General features: G+C 37.8%; 1 pseudogene; it reads right to left on the bottom strand.

Moving 5' to 3' along the window:
- Nucleotides 1-25,325, bottom strand: LOC112635832 (annotated as a pseudogene).
- Between the last annotated feature and the right edge of the window lie 896 nt (nt 25,326-26,221).

Here is a 26,221-nt window from a genome sequence, read left to right as displayed (position 1 = left end):
CTAGTTTCCATTTAGTGGGTCAAGGGTTTTTAGCTGTCTCAATTGGGATAGATAAATGTACAGGACTGCCCATGCTTCAGCCTTCTTTGTGAACAACTTTTGATCAGCAATGCACTTGGCAATTGTCTTCTTTTCCAGCTGTGCTCTGTACCATTTGCTTCGCTACCACATGCTTTTCCACACAGTTTATCATGTGTTCTTGTTCCTTTCAACACATCATAACCTGCACAGAGATATGATAGTACAGGTGATTCTTTACCTCCTTATATACTCGATGCAGTCATTCCTGAAGAGTATTCTCCAGTCATAGCAATGTTATTCCTCTTGGCGTCAAAAAGGTAATGGCACTTACGACCCACAGCCTGCTGTGACTTCTCCAAATCAATGGTATTCTGGATTTGTTTGATGGAAGCATCCTTCACCTCTTCTAGTTGGGCAATTTTTTTGCTCATTCAGTTTATCAGCAAATTCTCCAACAGAGGCACCATATTTTTTAATTACAAAGATAAGTAACCCTACCACTGATACGGTAGAGAAGATCTCTGGGGTAATCACATATATTTCTTTGCAAAGAGTATACAACATAAGTCCAGTTTGAAACATATAAGGTCCTGTTATACCAGTTTTAGGATAAAGAAAATGGAAGAATTCCTCAGGGATAAGTCCAAGATGAACTTCTCCTCCATATTCAGGAAGAGGTGGTAGAGGAGCAAGACATGGCTGCCCTGTGTGAAAGCTCCTTGTTGCCTGCAATACCCCTGGACTGGGAAGGGCTGCCTTCTTCAGAGAAAAGGCTGCTGTAGTAGCAGAAGAAAGTACCCCCTGCGACAACACTGAGAGCCCAAGCCAAAGAATCTTTTAGAAGCCCAAGACTACTAAATGCAAAATAGTGATCACCAGAAACTCAGTTAATGTAGAAGAACATCATTCTGTCTCAGCTCGATTTAACTTTGCTTTGACATAGAATCTTTGGGAAAATATACATTTCAAATGCTACCTTGGACTGTCTGTAGATAGTTCATTGAAGCAGTCTAGGATAAAATTCAAGATCCCATACAATAGAATCTTTTCAAAATATATCATGTTCTGAAACCACCAGCTTTCCTTAGAATACCTTTCATGGGTCATGAAAGAAGAAAAGCAGTTCATAGTCTCATTTCAACTCCTATCATCTCATTAAGTGTAAATTAGACAACAAATTTGCAGCTGTTTCTCGGCTTGAATCCTCTTGTAAGATGTTATTGACACAGAGTTAAGAGTCCAGGAATAGACTAATTTGTTTTACAGTGAAGCATGACCATATACAGATGATCATTTCTAAATTGATTTATTATTTTTTGTAATGATGAAATATTTATCCCGGTCATGGGTTCATTCAGAGACTACTTAAAATTAGAAAAAAATAATTTTAACTTCAATTTCACTATTTAGTTTACTATTGAAACTAATTGATATTACTTCATAGCCTTAGAGATTTTTGTGTAAAATAACAAAAAATAACAAAATCTTTAAAGCATTATTTTGTGACAAACATACTACAGTCTTCTTTTCATGAAATCATACTAATAAAACCTTAAGGGGAGTTGACTTGTACAAAATTAATTCAACCAGAAAGGCACTGGTGAAATGTGACATAAATCTCTCGAACTAGAAAAAAATAGACCTTTTGGACTGATTTTAAAAAGACCTATGGGTTGTTCATAAAGCAAACTGAACTGTCCAGAAAATAATCACCAATATCAATAATCATGTAAAAAGAACAATTGGCATTTTTCATATTTATTTTTTTCTCAATACTTTCTTAACTATTTTTATGAATTTTCTGTTCCAGGGGAACTCTAGAGTCAAGTTACATTACAGTCCCTCTGGGGTTTTTATTACAATTATTACATTGAATTTATAGATTCACTCAGGAAAAGATATATTTACCACATGAATCTTCTATACCAGAAACTTGTTATATTTCTGTTTTTCAATATCTTCTCTATCTTCTAGTGTAGGTTTATATTCTTTTGAAAATATGTAATTCCTAGTTATTTTAAAGTTTTGGTACTATAGTGAATGAGCCCTTTCCATAAACACATGGAGACATAAGAAACCAAGTAAATTACACTTGAACTCTACTGTTCTTGGACCTGATTGCCAATATGACTCATCAGGTTAATCACAATCCAGGATTGGTCTTTTGAAGCTTGCTTTTTAACCTTTATGTTGTAAGATGGTGATTCCCAAGAAAATTTCCAAACACTTTCTGATCAAAAACCTGTGCTATCTAACATTTAGCTTGAAAAAAGCAATTAATAAGACAAAAGAAAATTGTAAAACAGAAAAACGAGAATAATCTGAGATAACTTCACGGCCATCCAATTTCACAGGGCCTATTGCAATGTACCACCTCTTTCAGTGCCCAGACTAGAGGATAGAACGGAATCTTTATTGCAACAATAGCTGCCAAAAATGTTATGAGCCACATGCAGAGATAGTGACTTTGACATTTCAGCTAAACACCTGTGGACTGCTGAGTTTATCATTGCAAATAATAAATTATAATGATAATCTCAAAAGGATTATTTAAGAGGACAAACCTGGCTTTTTATTACAAATAAGGTTTTGGGAATGGGAACAGAATTGTGATTATTGCTAAAAATAAAACAAAACAAAAACTCCTATTTGCTGAGTTTTCATAGAAACAGAATCCCTTGCTAGACATTTCTTCTCCATATGCCTTATGTCTCCACTTTTTTCTCATCTAGCTTTAAAAGTCACATCTTCTACCTATTGAGTTCACTAAGAGGCCCAGTCATTTCCAACTCTTGTGAGATGAAGCAGACACTTCACAGAGCTCTAAGAATAGTTTGTCCTATTTAAGAAACACCAGATGGAACAGTTAATGCCGTGCCTTGTCTCATCTGTACTGTCAACGTGGCACAACTTTTACTTTCTATCAATAGCAGAAAAGTCTTTACCTCCATGCAATAAGAAAGAAAACAAAAAGCTCTTTAAATCCTCATTCTGTAGTAGAGCTGCATCATGCCCTGAACTCCTAGCCCAGGGTTTGTTTCTAAAACAGTAATACCATCAGGACTGGGAATGTTTAAATAAATAAATGTTTGAGCAGGGAGTTGCACAATGATGCTAGGTTTGCATTGATATTTTAACACTGAGTTATCGGTATAAATCTAAAAGAAAGAAAACATGACATATATCAAATCTACTAGAAGTGTCTGATGGCAATAATCAGGTAGGGGAATAGTGAAAATGATCAAGCACGTTCATCGCCCTCCCAGAAACACCAGTTTCTCTTTCTCCTAATTCAATCTTGAATATGTCTTTATCCAACTTACTCCACTATTAAAGGAAGATGTAATCAAAGCTTACCTTTGTCAGAGACATATGTACTGAGGATAGATGTGTTTAAAATATATAAATGACTGTATTAGAGAAAAACCTGTAATAGAATGTATGTCAAAACAAAGTTCGAAATGTGTGTTTCTGATTTGAAGTAATTAAATGACAGAATTGTGAGAAGAAAGTGTTGTGGCTGCATCAACTGAACCTTATAAATACCTATTGAACTCTCTATCCCAAAACAACAAAATATACATTCTTCTCATGGCCACATGGCCCTTACTCTACAATCGATCATATAATCAGAAGTAAAACACCCCTTGGCAAATGCAAAAGAACTGAAATCACAACAAACAGCCTCTTGGTCCACAGAGCGATCAAATTAGAAATCAGTACTAAGGAATTCACTCAAAATCATAAAATTACATGGAAATTGAATAACCTACTCCTGAATGACTTTTGGGTAAATAATAAAATTAAGGCAGAAATCAAGAAGTTCTTGAAAAGCAGCGAGAACAAAGAGACAACATACCAGAATCTCTGGGACATAGCTAATGCAGTGTTAAGGGTGAAATTTATAGCACTAAATGCCCACATCAAAAAGTTAGAAAAACATCAAATTTTTCAACCTCTTTTAGTTTTGATGTTTCACCACTAAAAGAACTAGAGAACAAAGAGCAAACAAATCCCAAAGCTAGCAGAAGACAAGAAATAACCAGAATCAGAGTTGAACTGAAGGAGACAGCAACACAAAAACCAATCAAAAGATCAAATAAGCCAGGAGTTTGTTATTTGAAAAAATTAATAAGATAGACCACTAGCTAGACTAATGAATAAAAGAGAGAAGATTCAAATAAACATAATTCGAAATGACAAGAGAGATATTACCACTGACCCCACAGAAATACAAATAACCATCAGATAATATTATGAACACCTCTATGTACATAAACTAGAAAATCTAGAAGAAATAGATAAATTCCTGGATACAAACACCCTCTCAAGGAAGAACCAGGAAGAAATTGAATCCCTGAACAGAACAATAACAAGTTCTGAAATTGAGGCAGTAGTGAATAGCCTGCCAAATGGAAAAAGCCCAGGACCAAAAAGATTCACAGCCGAATTCTACCAGAAGTATGAGGAAGAACTGGTACCATTCCTACTGAAACTATTCCAAAGAATTGCGGAGGGACTCCTCCCTAACTCATTCTATGAGGCCAGCATCATCCTGATACAAAAACCTTGCAGAGACATACAAAAACAGAAAACTTCAGGCCAATATCCTTGATGAACACTAATGCAAAACTCTTCAACAAAATGCTGGCAAACTGAACCCAGTAATGCATCAAAAACCTTATCCACCACAATCAAGTTGGCTTCATCCACAGGATGCAACGTTGGTTCAATATATGCAAATTAATAAATGTGATTCATCGCATAAACAGAACTCAAGACAAAAACCACATGATTTTCTCAATAGATGCAAAAAAGGCTTTCAATAAAATTCAACATCCATTTATGTTAAAAACTCTCAATAAACTAGGTACTGAGGAACATACCTCAAAACAATAAGAGACATATATGACAAACCCACAACCAACATCACACTGAATGGGCAAAAGCTGGAAGCATTCCCCTTGAAAACTGGCACAAGGATGCCCTCTCTCACCACTCCTATTCAACATAGAATTGGAAGTTCTGGCCACGGCAATCAGGCAAGAGAGAGAGATAAAGGGCATCCAAATGGAAAGACAGGATGCCAAACTGTTTGCAGATAATGTGATCCTATATCTAGAAAACCCCATTCTCAGCCCAAAGCTTCTTAAACTGATTCAGCAAAGTCTCAGGGTACAAAGTCAATGTGGAAAAATCACTAGCATTCTTACCTACCAACAATAGTGAAGCCAAGAGTCAAATCAGGAACAAACTTCCATTCACAATTGCCACAAAAAGAAAAAAATACCTAGGAATATAGCTAACTAGGGAGATGTATTAGTACATTTTCATACTGCTATGAAGAAATACCCGAGACTGAGTAATTTACAAAGAAAAAGAGATTTAATGGACTCACAGTTCCACATGGCTGGTGAGGCCTTACAATCATGGCAGAAGGCAAAGGAAAGCAAAGGCACATCTTACGTGGTGGCAGGCAAGACAGCATGTGCAGGAGAATTGCCCTTTATAAAACCATCAGATATCATACGACTTATTCACTATCAGAAGAACAGCATGGGAGAAACCTGCCCCCGTCAGTCACCTCCCACCAGGTCCCTCCTATGATGCATGGGAATTATGGGAGCTACAATTCAAATGAGATTTGGGTGGGGACACAGCCAAACCATATCAGGAGGTAAAAGATCTCTACAGGGAGAACCACAAAATACTGCTTAAAGAAATCAGAGATAACAGAGACCAATGGGAAAACATTCCATGCTCATGGATAGGAAAAATCAGTATCATGAAATGGCCATACTGCTCAAAGCAATGTATAGATTCAAAGCCATTCCTATTAAACTAACATTGATATTCTTCACAGAATTAGAAAAGATTATTTTAAAATTCATAAGGAAACAAAAAAAGTCAGAATAGCCAATATAATCCTAAGCAAAAGAACAAAGCTAGAGGCATCATGCTACCCAATTTCAAATTATACTACAGGGCTACAGTAACCAAAACAGCATGGTACAGGTACAAAAACAGACATAAAAACCAATGAAACAGAATGGAGAAACCAGAAATAAGACCACATACCTACAGCTATCTGATATTTGACAAATCTGACCAAAAAAAAAGCAATGGGGAAAGGACTTCCTACTCAATAAATGCTGCTGGGATAATTGGCTACCCATATGGAGAAGATTGATACTGGACCCCTTCCTTATACCATATATGAAAATTAACTCAAGATGGATTAAAGACTTAAATGTAGAACCCAAAACTATAAAAACTCTGGAAGACAATCTAGGTAATACTATTCAGGACACAGGCACAGGTAAAGATTTCACGAATAGGATGCCAAAAGCAATTGGAACAAAAGTAAAAAATTGACAAATGGGATCTAATTAAACTAAAGACTTCTGTACAGAAAAATAAACTATCAATAGAAAAAACAACCTATAAAAATGGGAAAATATTTTTGCAAACTATGGCACCCAACAAAGTCTAATATCCAGCATCTATAAGGAACTTAAACAAATTTACAGGAACAAAACAAACAACCTTATTAAAAAGCAGGCAAAGGACATGAACACTTTTCAAAAGGAGATATGCATGTAGCCAAAAATCATATGAAAAAAAGCTCAACATTACTGTTCATTAGAGAAACGCAAATCAAAACCACAATGAGATACCATCTCATACCAATCTGAATGGCTATTATAAGAAAGTCAACAACAGATGCTAGCAAGGTTATAGAGAAAAATGAACTCTTATATACTGTTGGTAGGAGTGTAAATTAGTTCAACCATTGTGGAAGGAAGCGTGGTGATTCCTCAAAAACCTAAAGGTAGAAATGCCATTTGACTCAGCAATCCCATTACGGGGTATATACCTAAAGGAATATAAATCTTTTTATTATAAAGACACATGCATGTGTATGTTCATTGCAGCTTCATTCACAATAGCAAAGACATGGTATCAACCTAAACGTCCATCAATGATAGACTGGATAAAGAAAATGTGGTACATATACACCATGGAATACTATGCAGCCATAAAAAGGAAGGAGATCATATCCTTTGCAGGAACATGGACGGAGCTGGAAGCCATTATCCTTAGCAAACTAGCACAGGAACAAGAAACCTAATACTACCTGTCCTCACTTATCAGGGAGAGCTAAATGATGAGAACACATGGACACGTAGAGGCACACACTTTTGGAGGATAGACGATGGGAAAAGAGAGAGGATCAGGATACTAATGGGTACTAGGATTATCACCTCAGCAATGAAATAATCTGTACAACAAATACCCATGACACAAGTTAACCTATGTCACAAATCTACACATGTACCCTGAACTTAAAAAGAAAGAACTGAACAAAAAAGAAAGTGTGTGGAATAAAGATCTTCCTTAATTAAGATTTCCCAATAGAACCCTAATATTATCAGTTGAGTTCAGTATTTTACCTGGCCATCTCCAAGTGCACTACCACTACCACGGCCATATCCCATTTATGATATTTCCCTGGGAAGAAGTTGGTTTCCTTCATGAGTCATTTGCTAAACCAGCAGTTTTAATCAAGAGGATAATGGTCCAATTACAGGGATATCAAAAGTTATTTTAATAAGGAAAATAATGGAGAGCTCCATGTTACAGACTTCAGAATACCTAGCAAAGAACAAGATGTCAAATATCAGGGTTCAATACTAGCTCTCCCCAGAAATCAGATTTGACCTCCTGAATAGAAATAAGCTAGACCCGCTCCATTCAGACTACCAGAGTTGGCCAACATTTTATAGGTGCATTTTAATGGAACTAATGTATCATAAATTTCTTCTTCCATTAAGGCTATCCCTGACATCAAAGGTGTTGAGGAATCAAATAAGTCAAATAATATAGTACATCAGGAATTTCCTTTAAAGTTATTTGAAGAAAAAGAGAACTAATTCAATACAGTTTGGTTTTTCTTCCATAGACATGCTGATTAGAGTGAAGCCAACAAGAGATCATGGATGATACAGAGACAAAGGAGATTTTACTCCATGAATCCTTCATAAATTAGATGAGCAGGCAGGCCCCTGAATCACTGAAAGTTGTCTATAGCCTCAAAGACATTATTTTCAGGCAAAAAACAAAAAACAAAAAACAAAAAAAAAAACCCTGCCATTCTTAATTTTAAAATAAAGTATCCTCTTATTCTAGATGACACTGCTAGAGAGAATGTTTTCTTCAGGTACAATTTAATTATTTTGTTATCTACCAACTCTTTGTGTATGAAAACAAAACATGAGATATACTGTATTAACAGCTAAAATTTAAAGGATATAAGGTAAAGAGCAGGGCATAAAATGTATTTGTCAGGACAGAGTAGGCTATGCTGTGGTAATAAATACACCCTAAAAACTGAGTGGCTTAAAAGAGTAAAGGTTTATTTGTAACCCACACTGCAGAAAAATGAGTGTTGAAAGGATCTCCATGGTGACTTTCCTAAATCGTGACCCAGAGTTCTTCTATCTTGAGACACTGACATTTTTAAAATGAGCAAAATCTGCAGTCCCAATAGAAGGAGAAGTGAGAACCAGGACAAGGAATGTTATCTCTTAATTTCTTTGGCCAGGAAGTCACACAAGTGACTTCTGCTCCCATTGCATTGTCCAGAACTCAGTCTGATGGTAGTGATGCTAAGAAATGCAGTCTTCCTGATGCCCAGAAAAAAAGCAAGCAGACACAAAGCATTGTCTCTGCCACAAGAGGCATGGGCTTTGGAGTCAAATAGATGAGGCGCTGATTTCTGTGGGACTTTGGACAAGTTGCCTAACCTCTTCTAACCTGAGCTCCTTCATCTGCAAAATGAGAACAAAACACCTCGCTGGGCTGATGTGATGATTAAATCAATTATCTGCCTAGATTATCTGGATCAAATTTAATGTTCAACATACACTAACTTATAAATACATTTAAATAGCGCAGGGTGGTGGTGTTATTTTTTAACTGGTCCTAAGACTAATGAAGATTTCATGTCCAACATGATTAGATCATAAGACTGTCCTGGCCTTTAAAATTACCCTGTATGGATCAGAGCTTGTGTGTGTTCAAGCTTCCTTCCCCATATCAAACTCTTCAAACACAAACATCATCTTTAACTTGCCACAGTCCTGTCTTCTCTGCTTTCTAATGACTGTTTCAGTAACAAAATTCCCGAGGTGTTTAAATTGATTGTTAACCTCCTCAGTTTTGATGTTTGCTTTTATATTCCTTTGTTGATGTCTTTTTCTCTTTGTATTTTGAAGCAATTGATTGAAAGCCATTAGAAATAACATTCTGTTGATCAAATACTTTTTCCTTTCTAATGGTTAACTATATTTTCAGAAACTAGAACCCCCTGAGTGTCTTAATAAGCAATGGAATCTAAGTGATAGCACTTTTATTTTTTCCCTGATTTTGCCTTTCCTCACTAAAGAGCTCAATTTAACACAAGTAAATGAATATATCTTACACACTAAGCATTGGTGGATCCAGATGCAGAAAGTCTTCAGTTCTATCTTCCAAATCCCTATTTAAAACAACTAAATAAGAGTCTTAGCAAAAAAAAAAGAAGAAAGAAAGAAAGAAAAAGTGGATGACAGCCATGGTGTTGTTTTTTTCTCATTATGCCTCTAAGATTTGATTCACACTACAAAGATCCAGGAACACAATCATTCAGGAGGCAAGAGAGACAGCAGCTGCTGCCTAACTGAGAAACTCATATTATTCCTGGAGTGTATGTCCTCCTGCAAGCTTGGACTAACTCAAGATGGATGCTTTCTCTCAGGTGCTTTGTTACAAATCACTTCTGGTGGTACCAGAGGTATTCCAAAGAAGCACTCAACACCCACAAAAGAGTAATTTAAAGATGAAATATGAAGCATTCGGACTGTTTCTGGATTATGTCTACTGTATTTCTTAATGAATTTTTAAAAGAAAGTAGCAACTTTTCTTTTATTAAAGTTCCCCAAAATGTGCTTGTGCATATATCAACCTTAGTCAAGACAAAACTGTTGAAATATCATCTTAGGAAACAGGAATCTATCCACTAGATGTAGTTCCTATAAGTTTAGTTACTCTGGTTTTTCCATAACTCAGAGACAATTCCGACTTAAGCATGTCCAGGTTCTACAATGGATCTCGGATCCTCTAGTACTTACAGCATTGAGCTCCCAGCTACTGTTACTGTGATCATCCTTCTCCCTTTTACACCCTCAACTAGGAAGAAAACTCCAAAACATTTTGCAGACCAGCTAATGAACGCCCAATGCTCCAGGGTAGTTGAGCCATTATAAGATGACCCAAGGACCCGGTTTTCAACCAAACAAGGGCAATCAAATTGTAGCCACATTTTCCTATAAATCCATTGTCTTTAGTTTCCCAAATTTCTAAAACCATCCCATATTTAAATTTTGCATTATATAAGGTGACTCTGCTGGATCACTGTAACCATCTCTAGGAGTTGGTTCTAATTACTGTAACTGATTTCAAAACTTCTAGGGAAGTGGCAAAAAAAAAGTCTCATGGTTCCTGAACTCCTGAAGAGAATGTGAGGTGACAAATTGCCAGAAATCGTCAATACTCCTCGCTACTGTTTGCCTCCTTTATAGCATCCTTATACTCATCCAAACAAGAGAGAAACAAGGTAAAACAGGAATCCTTTAACTTTGCTATGTGTTAGTTGCTAAGAAACCACGCACCTAAAACCATAAAAACCCTAGAAGAAAACCTAGGTAGTACCATTCAGGACATAGGCATGGGCAAGGACTTCATGTCTAAAACACCAAAAGCAATGGCAACAAAAGCCAAAATTGACAAATGGGATCTAATTAAACTAAAGAGCTTCTGCACAGCAAAAGAATCTGCCATCAGAGTGAACAGGCAACCTACAAAATGGGAGAAAATTTTTGCAATCTACTCATCTGACAAAGGGCTAATATCCAGAACCTATAAAGAACTCAATCACATTTACAAGAAAAAAACAACCCCATCAAAAAGTGGGCAAAGGATATGAACAGACACTTGTCAAAAGAAGACATTCATACAATTCATACAGCCAACAGACACATGAAAAAATACTCATCATCACCACTCACCATCAGAGAAATGCAAATCAAAACCACAGTCAGATATCATCTCACACCAGTTAGAATGGCAATCATTAAAAAATCAGGAAACAATAGGTGCTGCAGAGGATGTGGAGAAATAGGAACACTTTTACACTCTTGGTGGGACTGTAAACTAGTTCAACCATTGTGGAAAGCAGTGTGGCGATTCCTCAAGGATCTAGAACTAGAAATACCATTTGACCCAGCCATCCCATTACTGGGGATATACCCAAAGGATTATAAATCATGCTGCTATAAAGACACATGCACACGTATGTTTATTGTGGCACTATTCACAATAGCAAAGACTTGGAATCAACCCAAATGTCCATCAGTGACAGACTGGATTAAGAAAATGTGGCACATATACACCATGGAATACTATGCAGCCATAAGAAAGGATGAGTTCGTGTCCTTTGTAGGGACATGGATGCAGCTGGAAACCATCATTCTCAGCAAACTATCACAAGAACAGAAAACCAAACACCACATGTTTTCACTCATAGGTGGGAATTGAACAATGAGAACACTTCGACACAGGGTGGGGAACATCACACACTGGGTCCTATTGTGGGGAGCGGGGAGGGGTTAGGGATAGCATTAGGAGATATACCTAAAGTAAATGACAAGTTAGTGGGTGCAGCACACCAACATGGCACATGTATACATATGTAACAAACCTGCATGTTGTGCACATGTACCCTAGAACTTAAAGTATAATAAAAAAAAAATTTTTTTTCACTTTTCAGAAACCAAAAGAGAGAGAGAAAAAAGTTATCAGCAGAGGTACTAAAAATCATAAAAATCTGAAAAACAAAAAAAAAGAAAACACTTTGAATTTGAATCTTGAACAGATTTTGTGCTGGCTGCCCCTGACCACTTTGAGCACAAAAGTTTCTAGACAATTCTAGCCACATTCTCACCATCCTTGTCATTTACCTGTAAATAGGGCTCCAGCAGGATCAGAGCCTGAACCTAAGAAAATAAGCACAGCAGGAAGAAGCTACCCATATCATGTATCAACTATTTTTTTTTCCTTTTTGCCCAAAGGGGAATGGGAGTCTATTTAGCTGCACGTCTTGGGAAACTCATTTCTCCTCTGTGAAGCTCAGTTCCACGCCTATAAAATGAGACACTACTAACGTATTCTTCAGAGTAGCTCATGCATTAATTAATGGTTTTCTACTATATTCTGCTACCTGGCTTCTGGAATACAGTGACAATAGTAAGGAATATAAATAAGAAAGGAGAGTTGATCGAGGATATAAGATGGAGACAATCAGATAAAGGTGCACAGGAAAAACTCTGGGAGAGGACCTGCCCACCGAAGTATAAATCCCATGAGCAAATAGTTACATGACCAGCACATGGCACTATTCCTACTACACAATAAATATTCTATGAAAATCTGTGGACTGGCCATCTAGGCTCAAGCATCTTTCTCTAGCTTTAGTAGTGTCTTTTCTACCAGAATCTTTGTGCATTTGAAACATCTAGCTGAAGGAAACCCTGATACAAGCCTCTCTGATTAAAGAGACTGGCTGACTTGAATCTCAGGGGACAGAAAGAACAGATGCTTGAGTCAGGCATCCTGGTCAGTGAGCACGTGTCTGTGATGTGCCCTGCAGTCATGAGGAATGTCTGGGAACATGTGCCTATCATTGAGTGCAATGGCAGCTATAATTACAGTCAGTTAGAGTTTCTTTATTTTGAGAGATAGTGTTTTCCTCCATGACTTTTGGGACTCTTAGGACAAGATTTTCTCCAACCCAGAATAAATGGGAAATCTGGCTCATTGGACTGGGAAGAAATAGTTAGATTAAAGTTGGATATAAGGAACTTGGCAAATAAACTGAATAGGAATTGACTGAATTATGTCTTCAGACAACCCAAGAATAATGCTGTGTTGTTTTGGGAAATCACCTAGAAGCTTAGGTCCCAGGATCTGATTCTATGCTCCATTTTCAGGAAACTCCTTGGAAAGAAGGGTCATTGGCAAAAAAAAAAAAAAAAAAAAAAACCCTCCATAAAAGACTGGTGCTTGTTTGCCTTGGAGTAAATTCAGGGAGAGGAAGCATGGTGCAATGGACATAAGTCCTGATGGAGAAAATAAGGGAGATCTAATATTGGCTCTGCTACTAATATTGGCTCTGCAACTAACTTGCTCTATAAGCTCAGGAAATTCCCTTCATCTCAGAAGCCCAGTGAGTTTCCCAAGACATGCAGCTAAATACATCCCACATTCTCCTCTGGGCCGTAAAAAATAGTTGGAACATGATGAATGTGGTTCCTTCCTGCTATGTTCATGACATTGGGTTCCAGAAATCTGATCTTGGGAATCACCTAGAGAGACAGATTTTAATAGTTCGAGGTCATGCTAGTCCATGGATCCTCATTCAGTATTATGTATACAATACTATTCTTCGTGGCCACAGATTTCCCCAAACTCAGAGCACATATGCCCATAATGGATTAGGTTTCAGCCTCTGAGCATTTAACTTTTTACACATTCCAAGTTTAGAGTAACTGCACTGGGAGCCATCTGCTACCAAGCATCTGGTTGGACTTGGACCTAATCCATCTCTGCCAGGTGCCTGATAGTCACACACTCTGAAAACCCAATGCCAAAATTATATGTGAATCAAAGACCTGGGGTTCCAAAATGATCCAATTAAGAAGCATTTTTAGAATTCAGTTTAATTTTTCAAGGCTTCAACTTTCAGGATTATTATTATATAATTAGCAATCTTTGAAATGAAATCCAACTAGATATATTTTTTAAACTAGACCATTTCTTGACAAGTTTGTTAATGTGATTAAAATGTACATAGCTATAGATGTTTTCAGAATTAATACAATTTTAAACTTCTTTTTCCACATTATAGTATTCATAGATGTTTGGCTAAAATTAGTAGATAATTGGGAAATTTTGCCTTATTCTATTTTGTTCTAATGACCAAATACATGAACTATTGCATCCTACCTTTTAAATTGCTATGTAAGAAACTGAAAATCACCATTCCATACACTTATGAATATGCTCAGCACCATAACAGATGACACATTTTTTCATGGATAGGATTTTAAGTTTTGAGGAATAAAACCATGCCTTTCACTTCTTTATAGCTATAGTGTGCTAAACATATAACAAGTATTTATTAATTTTAAAGCAAATGTTAGTTTTATCATCTAGTGACTCTATCATTAATTATAAGAATAATGGCTAGTACCTATTATGCAGTATTTGTCAGACATTGTGATAAGCATACTTTATATCATTTTTTGATAATTGTATTAGAAAAACCATGCATATAATTTCTAATATAACCCCTCTTCTAAGCAAGTGAAGATCAGCGAGGTCAAGAAAACTTCCCGAAGATGTAAGGCAAGAAAATGGTAACTTTGAGTCCCACACTCAGATCTGTCAGACTTCAGAGCCCATTGCCTGAATTACTGTTTTTCCCTAGACATGAACATTTTCCTCTTCTAGTCTTCTATTGTCAGTAGGCTTTGTAGGAGAGGATTGTTTTGTATCCATGAGTTTGTATCTTAAATTGTGTATAATGATTGTGCCAGTCACTTCCTGAGAACCAATTCTTCTTTCTTCCTCCTATCTTGGCATACCAGACTTACTTGTCTCCTATTATGGATAAACTTGGAACCTTGAGTGTTCCAGTGCTGAAATATACTTCTGGAGTTCTCTACAGAATCAGAGGAGCCACTTACCTAATGACAAATTAGGAAACATTATTTAGAGCACAAGGAGACTTAAGAAGGTTGCATAGGAGTAAAGTGTTTACAGAACATTCAAAAAGCATCTTAGAGATCATCAAGTTCAACTTTCTTATTCTACATATCCAGGCTCCTAAGGTGAAGGGAAATTCCTGAGCTTACACAGCTAATTAGTAGCAGAACCAAGACTAGATGCCCACTCCTCTCCTTCAGGACCTACTTCATTGCACCATATTCCCTTCTCTCTGAATTACTTCAAGGCAAATAAACACCAGTCTTTTATGGAGGGTGATCCAAGGATTTTTCCAATGACCCTTCTTTCCATGGAGCTTTCTAAAAATGGAGAAAGGAATTATTTATAGCCCTTATTTCAAGGTGCTTTTCAAATATCTAATCATCCAATGACCCACGAGAGCTAGAGGTGGCAAAGGACAGTGGACTTGGCTGCGTATTTTGTACGCATTCATGTGATGACCGAAACTCCAGTGCTTAGACAATGAATGCCTAGGGTGAAGATGCTAAGAAATGAAGGCAAATATCTGTGCCTGTCATTTAAAGATATGCTGAGGGCAGAAAAAAAAATAGTTGAAAAGCTTTTAAGTCAGTAGAGTTGATAACAAAGTGTTTGATGTCTAAATAATAGCAACAAACTTTGCAAGAGTTGTCTGGGGCAGATTTTCTGTTTCACTCCATTTTTTAAAGTGATCTTTTGGGCTTTCTAAATGATACAGCACAGGAGAAAACAATTCTAAGTTGTGCAAGAGACTTCAACTAGCAACATTTGTAATATAGTCCACAAGTCTTAGAAATGTTTCCATCTACCAAATTAAACTATTTCCATCTGGCAGACTCTGCTACTTGCTTTGCAAGATGAATGAAGCTGAAAGAACTATGGCTACTTTTCAAGGTTTCAATTCAATGCAGGCAGCATTTTCATGTCCTGGGCTAACTTGGTTTCACTGCTCTGAGACTACAGCACCACAGTTACTATAGCTCAAAGAGAAAGATTAACTGCTCTGGAAGGAAACAGACAGGATGAAATTACAATCATGGACTCTGGGATCTGGCATCAGGTGTTAATGGTCATGAGTCAGAGAGTTCTCGCAAAAGAAAGGATAGAAGGAGGCATAAACAAAAGCACAGAAATTAAGGTATATATTTTTTCCTTTTCAAAAAAAGTTTCCCCATTTTAGTCATTTTGCAAAAGAGATATTACCATTAGAGATATGTACATTCGACCTGCCCTATGCTTGATACACCATTAATGAATGGAGTGATGTATAGCAAGAGTCTTGGGCTGGGAGCCGGCACCAGAAGCAGTCTAAAAATGCCAGCTGTCCAGGTACCTTCCTTGTTGGTGTGGTTCTGGGATCACTTGCATACTTTTTCAGGCACTAAAGATTTCCTTTATCATTGCCGGGATTACCTCTCTATTCACACCTTTGAAAATTCTCTTCATTGCCTATTATCTCTTCTCCTTTTCACCAACTGGCAGCATGTTCTCCTTGGGAAGTTGCACCCCTGTCTGAGCTACTGCTCCACAGCCTGCAAAACTGCGTAAGTACAAGGAGCCACCATGTTAACATCATTCCTTCCAGTTCCAAGTGGGCCTCTAGAATACCTCCCACCTACCATTTTCTGCTTTTGATTTCATATCTCCTGACATGAGCTCAACAAGACAAAGCTTTGGGAACTGGCCCTTGTCAGGCTAACTTCACTAATTTCTCATAGGACTTCTTGTCAATCTTCCCATTTCCATACATAACACCACAATAAAGGCAAGGAAAGCTTACAATATCCCTAGGCCTACAAAGCTTCATTTCATTTATCAGTCTCTGTCTCACGTGCCCTCACTCTTGCTCTCAGTCTTGCTTTCTCTCTCTCACTCTCATTCTCTCATTTTTCTAAAATTGGGACATATTCTTGCCAGGTATTGGCCTAAAAGATAATATTCGTAATACCACAGTAGAATATCCTAAATCATCAGCCTGTTTTCCTAAACTGAGCCTGATCATTTAAACCTTTTATCATTCCAAGGTAAGCTCTCTGCTCATTAGGACATTAACTGATATGTTCAGAAATTGCTCTTTTTCTCTACCTTCCTCCATGTGTTTATCATCTTCAATTACTTCCAGCAATCCCACTGGGCACTGGGCAAATAAAATTCCCTGTGGCTTTCCCAAACATGCCCCAAGGTGCCAGAATTCCAGCACTAAGTAGCCACTTCCCCTCCAGGGGTTTTGCTCTGTATGTGAAGTCACCAAATGCACCATCTCTCACAATGAATTAAGCACCACTACTATAGCAGAATTGGTGAACTGGCTCTACAGTGTATTTTGGTCATAAAGACCAATAGTTTAGGTACAAAGAATTCAGCAGTTTGACAGAAATTACACTTTTCCCATCATAGCAAAAATAATGTTTTATGAGGTCTCTCTCAACCCAACCACAGTAGCCTTTATTATCACTATCCATCATCTGGAAGCTTATTCATTCCTAAATTGTATTGCTTGATATTTTTGGTTCATTAATTTATTCAGGAAATATTACTAAGCATGTACCACAGTAAGATACTATTCAAATATCTTATTCAAACCCTGGCTCTGATGTTTACCACCTTACTCTTAGATTGTTCTAATGATTAACAGAGAAAATAGGCTTAAAAATTATAAAGATTAAATGCATAGCTAGAAGACTTCTATAATGATGGTATGGAGAGCTCTGAGACCCTCTCCCAGCAAAACAATTGTAACTAGTGGGAAGAAAAAAAAAAAAACACACCTTCAACCTAACAAACAGCAAGAGCCTGTGGCAGCAAAAGTCTCTTCCTCACCACACACAGCTCTGCATGATGGAAGCTCCACTCCAGGTAGGTAGAACCAAGAACACAGGGCTCTGTCTTCTTCCAGCTCCCAGTTGAGAACTGCAGCATCTCCCCACCCCACTATCCACCATCTGTATTGCGGAGGTTTTAATATTAGACAAAAACAACTGAGAAGTCTGGAGGTCTCTTCCTCTACCCTGCCCCAAAGCATGGGGTGGAAGCTCTACCTAAGCTTATAGGCCTTTAATCCTAGGCCTAGCCCACCCTTATCTCCGCTCATTCGTAGGGCAGAGGTTCCACACAAGGAGAGACACATTGAGAAGGCTAGTGGCAGGTGCCCCAGCCCAGCATCCTGCTTGTGGAACCCAGATGTCACTCCAATGCAAGTGACCATATATCCATACTATGGAATATTATTCAGCAATTTTTTAAAAATGAAAGACTGTTATCTGCTACAACAGGGATGAATCTAGAAAACATTATGCTCTTCCAGGTGGAAAAAGCCAGTCACAAAAGACCACATATTTCCTGATTTTACATATGAAATGTCCAGAATAAGCAAATCTACAAATACAGAAAGATAAATTGTTCTCTTCAGCAGGGGATGGACGGGGTGGTAGAATGGACAGCGACTGCTTATGAGTATGGATTTTTGGGGGAGCTGATGAAATTTTCCAAAATCAGATTGTGGGGATGATTGCACAACTCTGTAAAAATACTGAAAGGTGTTGAATTGAACCTTTTAAATTGGTAAACTATATTTCAGGCCATTTTAAACAATTATGTATATGAAGCATTAATTCATATCCGTATTCAATGAATGCTATGCCCTTTCTGTTTTCTTTTAGTGAATTCAATGAGAATGCAAAAATGAAGAAGTGCATCTTACTTGGGTATTCAGTTTCCCTTGGTAGGAGAAAAGTTACTTGAGGGCAAAGTTCCTTGTGGTAGTTAACATATGTTTTACATAAAAGGCACTTATTATATTAATATTTGTAACACTGAGTTTTCCAACTTGGAGAGCACTATAAGACAGGGATTAACAGACATAGGTTCTGGGGTCCTACAACCTAGTCTCAAGCCATAGGATTAAAGATTCAAATCTCAGAGTTAGTCTTCCTGGATTTGAATCCTGGACCTTAGGTAAATTATTAACCTTTCCCAGTTTCAGTTTCTTTACTTTTTATGAAAATACATTTATAGGCATTCATTTGCTCACATTTTCTCTATAAAGACACCCTGCCCTTTGTTGTATACAACCTTTGCAATCCTTCCTTTCTCCAAGGTCATCTCAAGACCTGACTCCTCTGTGAAGTCTCTGCCAATTCCACCTTCCAGGCCAGTTACCTTATCGGGTTCTCGTGGGAACGGGAAATTAAATAACATTGTGAAGGACCTGGAATAATGCTTGGCATACACTATGTGCTCAAAAAATATTAGCTGTAATGTTAATGACTATTATCGTTTCCTTCCATGATAAATAGTTGTTGGTTGTATTATTTACTTCAAATCTGGCATAACAAATCTTCTTAAGGAATGGATAGTAAGATTGCCACATCATCAAATGCCAGACCTGATGTCCTCTCTGCTCACTTTCCCCCCCTATTGCTTTTAACAGCTGGTGGGAGAATAAAGAAGTTCGTAACTGGAGGAAAATAAATAGCTAAGAACCTCTTCTAAACATGATCTAGTCACTCCTATTTACGAGAGCTTCCAAAAATAAAGATGATAGCCATTATGGTTAACTATTGAGCAACTGTTCTGTGTCCATTATTATATTCAATAATCTCAAATACATTACTCAAGCAATTACTCACATCACCCATAAAACAAATCCACACTAAAAGCATGCCAAGACCTCCTGACATTATACCTGAGTATCCCCCCTCTCTCTGTCAGTACAACACTGATATCCCTCTGTGCCAGACATGTGGCATGACCTGTCATTCTCCTGAGAAGCCTTGCCATTTCTTACTTTGTCTTTTGCCTAATATGCCTTTGCTTTTGTTGTCCTCTGAGCTTGAACTGTCCTTCTTACCCATCTCCATCTGTTCATATCTTAGTTATCCCTCAAGGGTATGCTCAAATGCCACCTCTTCTAAGATGCCTCAGCCAATCTTTACCCTCTCCCTCCCCTCATCGTAAGCGATCTCTTCTTTTTCTGCCTTTCCAGAGCTCCTTGCACTTCCATTATAAATCTCATCATGCTCTACTTTGTATCCCTCTGGACATGACTTCCTAAAGTCAGGGACCTCATCTTCTGAAACTTCACATTCAAAAAAGGACATTTGAGCACCATGTCTTGCATACATCAGGAGCTCAAAGACTCCTAAAATGGATTTAAAAGCCAATCATGAAGACATTCTTTGGTAGCATGTCTGTGAGAGGCAAGTTCTGGTTTATATTCTAGGGGCTAACAGACAGAATGTACTGTGTGAAACAGCTCTAGAATAATCTTGAGCACCACCATTTAATTTCAGAAAGTACCCAAAATAGTACCTTACCCTTCAGAAATCTCATGTTGACTGCCATCAAAACATATGAAATAACATGAAATGATGTCGCATGCCTTCTGTTAAATTTAAATTTGTGACTTAAGGAAAAAAGTCTTAGAATAAAGCATTTATGAATTCTAAATACATCAGTGAAAGGGGACGGGCAGAAAATTTCCATATCCTCACATATTTCCAGGAAAAGTGGTAAATTGGATATGCAAAGAGAAGACTGAGGGACCTCTGAGCACACACTCAACCCACCTGCACCACTATTCATATTAAAGAGCCTCAGGCTATTGTGGCAAAATCATTTAACTGTTAATCAAGATTTTAGCAGAACCACTTGCCAGTAGTCAAGAAACTGATAGCTGTGTGAATGTGTGCTTGGGGTGGGAAGTGTCAGGATGGAAAGGAAGAGAAAAAGATATTTCAATGTAAAAATGAGTACTTAATTCAAAATACAATGTAGATAACATTTAAAATCTAGATGATGCTAACGATTTTTATATGGCTACCCAAATTCACAGTCAAAATAGTTGACTTGATTAGATGTTTTTGGTGTTTTCCTCTATCAAATCTCTCTTTTACCCTCTTTCAAAGGAACCAGGTCATTCTAAATAAAAACATCTATGATATTGTGTAAGAGAATAAAAGTAAAAACCAGGGATCTGAAAGACAGTGGAAAACTTGGTCTTGCATATCATCTGACAGTATTACTGTCCTGCCTTTCATAGTGTCCTTTCCCCCTCAGTGCTGCAAGCCCTGAACATCCTCAGTTGAAGTATTTGCCTCAGGTTATGTCTCTCCAAACTCAGAGGTATAAAGTGAAGTTTTAAATCAGTGAAAGAGCTAAAAATAGAATTCTCATGTTGATTCCAGATACTACAGATTAGAATAGATACATTCTTCACAGTCAGCATAAGGCTAGTGGTTAACAGCATGGACTCCAGAATCAGAATCTGAAAGTTTGAATTCCAGCTCCTCCCCTCTATAGCTGTGGGACCTTCTGCAATTTACTTAACCACTCTCTCCCTCAGTTTCCTCATCGGTAAATAGGGATAATAAATGTACCTCCCTAGAGAGTTTTTATGAAGATTAGATAAGTAAATATTTGAAAAAGCTGAAAACAGAGTCTGGCACATACTAAGCACTGTGTGAGGGTCTCTTAAATTAACATGGTAGGAAGCACCACAGAGAAAAAGGAGCACATGAAGTGCACATTGGAATCAAGGAGGTTTGGCTGAAGAGGCTGTTTCCCAAAAGGTGTAAGATTAGGGCAACCACCATCCCAGTTTGACCAGGACTGAGAGGTTCCCAGGACATGGGACTTTCAGTGTTACACCCTAGAGAGTCCAGGGCTTTTAGTACAAACCTGGATGGTTGGTTACCCTAGAAAAAGACAAGGTTACAGTAATAGAAACTCTTTTTTTTTTTGAGCCTCCCTCATATACCAGTCAGTACATAACATATATTATCTCATTTAATAATCTCAACAACTCTTACTGAATAAGGTAATTTTCACTGTTTAGAAAATGAATTTCAGGACTAGAAAAATAATTTATCCAGGGACAATAGGCTTTAGGAGGTATGATCAGAGATGGATCCCAAATCCAATTGAATTCCAAGTCTATGGTTTTTAATGTTTTGTTTTGACAAGTAATTATAACATAGCTCCTCTAGAAAGGAGTGGTTTCACGTACCAGGTTCAGGTTCAGGTTCACCTGAGGACAGACCTGGAGTAATGAATTAATCAAGATAGATCCTTAAAGCCCAAAGGTTGACCACATTGCCATTAGCTTTCCAGATATACTTGCCTTCCTGGGGTGCTTTCATAAAGCCATCTGTCAAACCCATAGCTGGGCATATAAGAAATATCGAGTTGCTTTTTGGAAACTTAAGATCAAAGTGAATTATTCTATTGCTCCCTACTTTCTCTTTGCTCTTTACCAATAATTCCTCTTCAAAAATGTGGCCCAATTTGTAGCCTAACATTTTGAACTTTATCTACCTTTTTCATCTTTTTCTTCCATCCCTGCTATTATTTTGCTAGTATGACTGGGAATAAAATAAACACATCCAGACCCATTTTAGATTCTTTTCTTGGAAATTTCCTTGACCAGTATTTTTTAGGACTTTTCCTTCTCCTAACACATTAGCAATGAGATAATTATTCACCTTGGGAGAGGGTCTTACCTGACAGCAATATCCTCATGACAGGCAGATGGAGCTCTGTTTGGGGAGGCCACTGCTCATTCCTCACTGTTCTAGAACACAGATGTAAGTGTGTGTGTGTGTGCGGTGTGAACACCATAGTGTAAACAAGCGGTAAAACAGTAACAACAATAAAATAACCCACACATTCTTCCTATTTTGGAGACCTGTTCTTAATGGATTTGAAATAGCCAAGAACACACGTAGTTACGTCTCAGTCTCTCCATGCAAAAGAGGACAAAAAATGGTCAAGGGTAGTTTTAGTTATGAAAATGTTAAATAACTCTGATGTTAATTAAAAATTATCTTGGCACTGTCAGAAACCTACTTTTTGAAGTACAGGTTTTATTTCTTCTAGCTGAGTGGCTGAAAAATATTTCTCTACTTCGCCTTGGTGGTGAGTATATCGGTTATGTTTTGTACTAACTGTGCCTTCCTCCTTCTAGGAATAGCTGCAGTCCACATCCTCAATCATATTTCTACTCCTCTCCTGCCTCCCAGTCATAGCTGACCAAACCTGGAGTATGATCAGACACAAGGCAGTATATTCATTGGCCAAGCAGATTCTCTCAGGATTTTAAAACGAGACATGCAGAGGGTACTCTGTTGGTATTTTCATCTTTGAAAATAAGCCCTTTTGCACCACCAAGTCCCCAAATTCAAAATGAAGCTTATGATTCCTGCCTATGTGAAATGATGTTTGTAAAAGAGTAAAGGGGTATTATCTCTAAAACAAGGTAAATATATGAATATAATGAGCTTTTTGTTGTTGGCATGTAGCCAGCACTCAAATATCTCCTGAATAAGTAAATGTTAAATAAGTTGTTCTGCAACTGCCCTCTATCCGGGAATTATTTCTTTGTAAACTCAGATTTCAATAAGAAGAGAGCAAGTTTCTAGGGAAGCACATCTGAAAATGTCTCTCCCACTGTATAGAACTCATTGACCAACCATTCCTGCATCATATTGATAAATATTCCCCTGAATTAATAAACAAGCCATCTGGAGTTTTGTACTTCATGCTATTTTTTTTGTGAGGGTTATTTTATAACCATCACAGAGTCATATATGAAAATTAATCCTTTATTATTATTATACATGGTCAGAGTAGAACATCACCTATGCATACTTTTAAAGTATCCCCTGGTCTCCTTACCCCAAATATACCCTAATAAGTGCCCCCTAACCCCTGAGCTACTCATGAACTTGGATTATACTATTCAAACGTATTAAAATCCAGAAGTATAATGAAGTCCTATTCAGTTCTAAAAGTAATTCCTAAGGTGAAAAAATCACACACACATGAAATTACTTTTGAAAATTCCTTAAGTCACCCATGAAGAAAAACACCCACACATGCCATTTCTCAACAAATCAGGGTTTTTTCTTCCCTAGCATTATTGGAACAGAGAATTATTTCTTCATCTAATCATCAGATAAAGTAGTTAGCCATACTGTAGAAAATTTACACAGGTTTAAATTTTATCGAATTCAGCTCAACAAAACACTTATACAATGAAAGCAGAAACTAAGACAGACCAAGGAAAAGCAGATTTCTATCTGCCATCTTGTTATTCCTGGTCATTTGCAGATGGAGTAGAATAAGCGCTATGGACTGAATTGTGGCACCCTGACACCCAGATTGATGTGGAAGCTCTGTTTTTGGAGATATTTTCTTAGGAGGAAATTAAAGCTAAATGAGGTCATAAGGGCAGAGCCCTAATACGATAAGATTGGTAGCCTTATAAGAAAGAAGAAGAGATAGAGCTCTCTCTTTCTGCCATGTGAGGAGACAGTGAGAAGGCAGCTGTCTGCAAGCTAGGAAGGGAGCCCTCACCAGAACCCAACCATGGTGGCCAACCTAATCTCAGCCTTTCAGTCTCCAGAACAGCAGGAAAATGAATTTCTGTTGCTTAAGCCACAGAATCTAAAATATTTTCTTACAGCCTGGGTTGACTAATGCAATGGAAAACCCGTGACTCTCTCATTATTTAACTCCTTTTTTTCCTGTCATCTTTCTCAGCCCCCAAACCCTGTGTTCATGCTTGATTTATTTAAGTTAAACGTGCATATGATGCAACATTTCTGTAACACATTAAATAATAATTGGTCATTGCTACTTTAAACGGAGGAGTTGATCACATTTGTTGGCCAAATATCAAGCAAAGCCTGGGAGGAGAGCAAGTTAGAAAAAAGAGAAAGGGGCTGGGTACGGTGGCTCAAGCCTGTAATCCCAGCACTTTGGGAGGCCGAGACCAGCGGATCACGAGGTCAGGAAATCGAGACTATCCTGGCTAACACAGTGAAACCCCGTCTCTACTAAAAAAAATACAAACAACTAGCTGGGCGTGGTGGCGGGCGCCTGTAGTCCCAGCTACTCGGGAGGCTGAGGCAGGAGAATGGCGTGAACCCGGGAGGCGGAGCTTGCAGTGAGCCGAGATCGTGCCACTGCACTCCAGCCTGGGCGACAGAGCGAGACTCCGTCTCAAAAAAAAAAAAAAGAAAAGAAAAAAAAGAAAAGAAAAAAGAGAAAGGAGTCAGAAGAGTCTGGCACAAAGCTTCCCTGGAGGGAATACTGAAGCATAGGCCTAGGGGTGGGTTTGGGCTTGGGCTTCTAAGGGGCAGCAGAAAGATTGGGCACTAAGTTCTAGAAGTTTGAGAAGGAGATTGGCAGAGGAGATAAAGAAAATAAAAGTTTGTTGATAGCAAAGGGAACTTTCTCAGTTTTGCCTAAGGCTATTTTTGCTCATAAATACAATAACTGAGAATTGTGTAGCGTGTTATTAATCTTACAGCAGACAGATAAACAGCCCCACTTACCAGCTCTTCATCTGCCCTTTCTCTATTCATCCTTTCAGAGGGTGCAAGGAGAAAATTCACTTCCAGAAATGACAAAGGGTAGGACTGGCTATTCTTATTCATACCTATATAAAATTTTAAGTACACTTACACACAAAAGTAGAGGAATCATTTCCAAAGCGAAATGGTTTTTGTGATCTTCAGGCAGGAGAAAAAAAGGAGCCACTTCATTTATGCTTTAACAAAATGGGAAATTTTAAGTAAGAGACATTGGATGCTGAGGATTTGAGATAACTTTTAACTGACTTTAATGGATTCTTTTCTTGAGAGTCTGTCCTTTATGGTCTTTTCGAATTTTCAATTTCCTTCATCTTAACTGTCAAAACAGAAGGGGTGCTCTGCCCATTACAGTAATTAGACTAAATGAAGAGAGAGCTGTGAAAGGAATTCAGAAGCCACAGGCCGTTAGTATTAATGCTGTTTGTGCTTCAAATATGAACAGTAGGTAGTGATATGCATTCCAAATGACTGAAACACCCAGACATTCCATCAATAGCATTCTTTGACACCTATTGTGTGCCGAGCACCATGTCTGGCTGCTGTCTGAAGAAAGAAAAGAAACACAAGACAGCTCTTATCTTCTAGTTACAAGGCTGCAGGTCTCAATATACCAAGATTCTTTGGGAAGACGGAAGCCATGTCATCAAGAAGAGGCCATTTTGTCAGACTTGATGACAATTGTTAGGGACTGAAATTGTATCTCTGTTATAGACAAATGGAAAGTTGTGTTGCCCTAAATTACAGAGAACAATAAACTTCAGGAGACTGCAACTCTCACTTTTCATTAGATAGTCTCAATTTTGTCTATTACATGGTGGAGCTGTTGTAGGACTTTCTCCTCAGTTCACATAAACAACAGGTTCTTGTCACACAACCAGGAAAGATTAGACTTGGGGATACATAGAAGGGTGAGAAAAATTGAATTTATTGGGTGAAACAGGAAAAAAAAACAGCAAAGC

This window comes from Theropithecus gelada, chromosome 12 (assembly GCF_003255815.1).
Source record: "Theropithecus gelada isolate Dixy chromosome 12, Tgel_1.0, whole genome shotgun sequence".
NCBI lineage: Eukaryota > Metazoa > Chordata > Mammalia > Primates > Cercopithecidae > Theropithecus > Theropithecus gelada.
This window is presented reverse-complemented; position numbering and strand designations above follow the sequence as displayed.